The following is a 6,000-nucleotide window of genomic DNA, read 5'->3' on the forward strand; positions in this document are numbered from 1 at the left end:
TTATAACCTTAAAAAAATTCCTGCAAGAACATAACAGTTTCTGTGAGAGATTGAACTAGCTATTTGTCGAGAGAAATTGGAGGGGAAGGAAGATGCTCGATATCATCGATGATATGCATAAGAGAAACTAAGGCTGCATAGGCCGCCATGATTGAAGGGAAAACAGTGTATATTTTTCTGAGAATTTCGGACAAGAATTTGATAGAATCTTAGTTCACTTCAGCAAAAACTATGTATAAGTTACAGTGGCTATATCTCACATTATTGCCAACAGCTAAGATAAAATATATAAGTTGGCCTTACAGTTTACTAGTCGTTGACGTCGTCTAGTTACTCTTTTTGATAGAACAGTTAAATAATAAAGGTGCTAAAGACTTTAATTTCATTCTTTTTAATGATATCAAGTTTTGAATTTTCACAAGAACCGACTTTATGTTATCCAACTTGAGGCAGATTATGTGCACCAAACATGTATATTACTGGGCTAGCTGTGGTAAAATATTGGTTATACCAAGATCATCAAACATGTATATTACTTTGAGCGCCTGAATTTCCTCCTTAGTCAATGGCTCCCCACGAATCTACTCTCTGGAGCTCACATGCTTGGGCCTAGAACCGGGAAGATATGGTCCGGGCGCCTGGACCGGCTTCGCGCCATTTTATGAGTCGGCGACAGCTTAAGCGAATCGAACTCCGGCAGCTTCTTTTTGCTGGGCGGCAGCGGCCTCCGCCCCAGACACGGCTTCGCCATCGTTTCGGGCCCAAATAGGGACACCAACGGCTCCCGCAATTCACCGGATTCACCTTCGGCGTCTCTGTGTAACTATACTGACACAGAAATGGTCAAGGGAGAATCGAATCATTTTCCGAGGCGAAGCTCGTCTTCTATCTCTTTCTGGGACCTCTGGCGCCCGATGAATTTCTGTGTGGCGTTGTTCCACCGGTAGAAGCATATTTCGGTAGTCGGCCGGTGGGGCTGGGGCCGGACCGGCGGCGGCGAAAGAAATTAATTCTTGCTGGTGAAATCAAAGTTTCGATTAGGACTGAAAATATGTTATGTAAATGTTCTTCTTCACTTGATGTTCTTCGATGTTCTTTGAGTTGGGGGCTATAAAAAGTTATTTTAAACTATTTCAATTGGGGTTATAAAAGTTTTGAGATATACGAATTCTTCTTTGAGATTAATGTTTTAAATTTTATTAATTTATCATAAATTTTAAATGGGGGCTATAAGGGTATAATTGTAAAATTATAATTAATTTTATTATTATTTTTAAAAGGGGGCTATGTTTAAAATTACCCCACTGAAAATAATGACGCTTTCCCCTGTTCTCTGCAACTCTCGGTAGAAATGTGCAGTTTAAGTTTTGTATTTTATAAATAGTAAATGAAGTCCAAATGACTTGACATTTTATAGGGGTGCTCAAGACTCATGTAGAGACGTTCTATAAAATTTTCAAAGCTTTTTGACATCTAAAAACCGTCGATCACAGTAGGTCAGTAAGCCTACGAAAATCACCAAAATCTCATCTCAAACTCTTAAATGCTCAACTCAACATTCCTTCAAAGAAAACCAATCAAAGCTCATCTTAAACACATATAACACTCACAAACATTCAAAACCATTATAATACTCATCATACTCAAATTAACTCTCCTCTTTTACATCTTAACTCAAATCTCAAGGGAAACGTTTCAACGAACGCATCAATTCAATTCTCTTTTCATTCTCATGCTCAAAATTACCCAAACACTCATTAATGACCTCATACATCATATAACTCATTTTACACATATAAATCCCCTTTTTATCATGTAAACTAAACTCTAATGATAACTCATGTATCAACGCAAACTCTTAACAAAAGCATGACAAACGTTCACATAATGATCATAAATCAATTAGACCTCATTTTATCATTCATTGACCTCTCCAAATATGAAAACTCAAAAACTCATTCAAACTAAACTAAGTCCAAATTTTACTTAGCTTACAATAGACTTAATCAAACATATTAAAACACTAATATCATGCTCAATTTCATATATCTTAAGTCAAATCACTTAATAGACACATAAGCAAGAAAAATCCTAATTTTTATTAAACTAAACTCTTTGAAATTTTATAAACACACATGGATCTTTAATCTCATCATAGATCTATCAATTTTAACCCATTTACTCTCACATAAAAAACATCAATTAACAAATTAGAGCATAGATACACATATCCCTAATTTTATTAAACTAACTCACATCAAACTCATCAATTGACATCATATACTCAATTTATTCCATCAATCATCATCATATACATCTCATGGACTCATCCTCATCATCAATTCATCACTTCAATCATCAACTCAAAAATTCCCAAATTGGGGTAAACTAAACTCATCCGATTTTTACATCTCAAAGCATAGCTTTTCAAAACACACAACAATCATCACCAAACATCACATAGATCACTTTTCTCACCCCAATTCAAAGAAAGAAGAAGAAATTTTTTTTGAAGGGTATGAGACCCAAATTTTCGAAAATTTAGAAAAATGAAGGGGGTGATTTTCTTGCTTCAAATTCTCAAGAATACACACATACAATCTCATACAAGTCATATCTATGAATTTAAACATCACTTACCCAAACTTTACACCAACAATCACACTTTCTCTCTCTAGCCTTGGGAGCAATCTCCAATGATTCTCTTGAATTTAAGTAGCTAGGTTGTGTTTATGTGGGATTTTGTTGGTGATTTATGTGTTTGGCATATTTTGGTGAAGCTTCGAAGGTTCTACCATGGATGTTAATGGAGGAAGATGAGAGATGAAGGGAAAGAGAGAGAGAGAGCTCGAAAATGGGTGGAGGGAGAGAGAGAATTATCTTGCAAGATTTGTGAGGATTTGGCTAATCTTTTAAAGATTTGTGAATCTTAAGTAAAGATTTGATATCTTTGAGAATATATGGCATTAAATGCCTAATCTCTCTCTCTAATATCTACACTCTCAATCTCTACTCTCTCAATCTCTACACTTGGTAAATTTTGGTAATTAGTCACATGCTTGGAAAATTAAAATATTAATGTGAGAAGGATGATTAAATAATAATCACAATACTTATAGAAATATTACTCATTAATAAAATACCATAGCATAATTATTCATGTGATCAAATAAAATAATTATAGCACTAATATTAGTGCACTCACTCAATTATAATATTCCTCCTCATGAGAAAAATAATTTAAAAAAATATTATGCTAGGAAAAATTTCCATAAACCGGCATCATTTGATTTCTCGATAAAAATAAATCGCACTTTCTTTGGAAACTTAATCAAAGATCCAAGTGCTAAGGTCTCAAATAAAAATCATAGTAACTTGGTCATAATGACACACGTAACAGAAATCACATAATCAATCAGTCACGTAATTCACATAACATCACATCAAAGCAGTCGGCAAACACAAACAGACTAAACGTCTCTCTCTAACCGACTATTTTCATCGAGGTTCTCACTCTTTCTTTCTCGACTCTATTTCCAACTTATTATTCCTATTTTCTTAATAGGACAATCAAACTCTGTTAACTCGGTATCCGGTAACTTTATTCCCGGTAGTTGGAAATAAAATAAAATCTCAGCTCAATTCAATCGGCATCTCTATCTCAACTCATTTCTCAAATCTCATCACTCTAATTCCATCATCGGTTTATTTACTCGTATCACTATTTGAAAGACAATCTGTCTTATTTGGTCATAAAAAAAAGTAGTCTCGCATCTCGACATCTCAGTACTCTCTATAGTGTTAAGACACTATCTCACAACATAAGGAAAAGTACGGGGTGTTACATCCTACCCCCCTTAAAAAAAAATTTCGTCCCAAAATTTGAGTTATTCACCTTCGGGTAAAAGCTCTGGGTATTTCTCTTTCATCTTCTCTTCAAGTTCCCATGTTGATTCTTCTTGACCGTGATGTCTCCATTGGATTTTCACCAAAGGAATCGACTTATTCCTCAATTGTTGGATCTTCCGGTCCAGCATAGCATCAAGTCTCTCTTTATAGCTCAAATCTGGTTCTAGGGACACTTCTTCTTGATGGATGACGTGGTTTGGATCAAACACGTACTTTCTCAATTGAGAAACATGGAAAACGTCATGGACGTTCGGGAAGCTCGGAGGCAACGCTAGTTTATAGGCTACATGGCCTACCTTCTCTAACATATCATAAGGTCTTATACATCTCGGTTTGAGTTCTTCGTTAACTCGAAAATGACATGCTCCCCAAGATAGGGAAAACTCACATAAACATCGTTTCTAACATCAAAAGAATCTATCAGTGATTACTCAACTGTTGGATTTTCTTTTCTCAATTTTGCTAATCGATGCCATAATTCATGGCTATGCAGTTCCACTTCTATTGTGGAAATCTTTAATAGGTGTAATTCGTATAAGGTTGCCTAAAGTGGCGCCTTCACGTGTTAACATGTCAAACATCTTTCCACGAAAGATGCCATCTCTCGCTTCTTATTCTCCTATCAAAGCGTCGTTTCAGTCTTGGCACATCTTTATACTTTCCGCCTGTGCGGTGTAAGGGGTGTCATGAGCTTTGCTCGTGATTTCATTCTTCACTCTTCTTTATCAGGCACACACAGTCTCTCTCTTAAAACAAAAAATGGCATTATCTGCCGCCTCTTGATAACTCTCTACTCTCTCGGTTCGAATCTTCATTCATAATCTTTCCATCTTCTCATCCTCTCTCTACGCGGTGACTATTCTCGATCGTAAGTCAGGCGTAACGTTCAGTGCAGAGATTACTATTTTTATCGTTTGTGGTGGTGTCACTACCTCCAAATTCATCTTCTCGAATTCCTTGATTAGGTTCTCTTCTCGAGTAAGGAGAAATCCTAACTCTTCCTGATTCTCTCTGCTTAACGCGTCAGTTACAACGTTAGCCTTTCCAGGGTGATAATTTATTTCACAATCGTAATCCTTCACAAACTCTAGCCATCTTCGTTGTCGCATGTTCAGATCTTTTTGCTCAAAGAAATATTTGAGACTTTTATGATCGGTGTATATCTCACATTATGCTACGTAGAGACGGTGTCTCCAGATCTTCAAAGCAAGCACTACGGCTGCTAATTCTAAATCATAAGTTGGATAACTCATCTCGTGTGGTCTCTGTTGTCACGAAGCATGCGCTATAACTTTTGCCTCTTGCATCAGTGCACAACTTAGACCATTCTTCGATGCATCAGTGTACACTGCATACTCTCTATCCGCTTTCGGAATAGCTAAGTTGGGGCAATAGTAAGCCTCTTCTTCAACTTTTGAAAACTTCGCTCGCATTCGTCCGTCCAATGAACTTGACTTCTTTCTTTAGCAGGTGTGTCAATGGCTTAGCGATCTTCGAAAAGCCGTAAATAAAACGTCGATAATACCCTGTTAATCCCAGAAAACTGCGAATCTCGTGCGGTGTGGTTGGCGATTTCCACTCCTGTACCGCTTGAACTTTCGCTGGGTCTACGTCAATTCTTCTCGCACAAACAATATGGGCGAGAAAATTGATTTCTTCAAGCCAAAACTCGCATTTGCTAAACTTCGCATAAAGCTTTTCAGCTCGCAAACTCTCTAACGTGATCCTCAAACGCTCTTCGTGTTCTCGTTTACTTCTCCGAGTAAATCAGGATATCGTCTATAAAGGCTATCACGAACTTGTCTAGGTATTCGCGAAAAATGCGGTTCATGTGATCCATGAACACTGTCGGGACATTCGTCAAACCGAAAGACATTACTATTAACTCATAGTGTCTGTATCTCGTACGAAATGCCGTCTGCGGAATATCTTCCGATCGTATCTTCAGCTGATGGTATCTCGTTCTCACGTCAAACTTTGAAAAAGTGCTCGCTCCTTGTAGTTGATCGGACAGATCAGCGATCCACGGTAACGGATACTTATTCTTTAACGTCGCTTTGTTCAACTCTCGATAATCGATACACAGCCTTA

This window comes from Salvia miltiorrhiza, chromosome 2, assembly GCF_028751815.1.
Source record: "Salvia miltiorrhiza cultivar Shanhuang (shh) chromosome 2, IMPLAD_Smil_shh, whole genome shotgun sequence".
NCBI lineage: Eukaryota > Viridiplantae > Streptophyta > Magnoliopsida > Lamiales > Lamiaceae > Salvia > Salvia miltiorrhiza.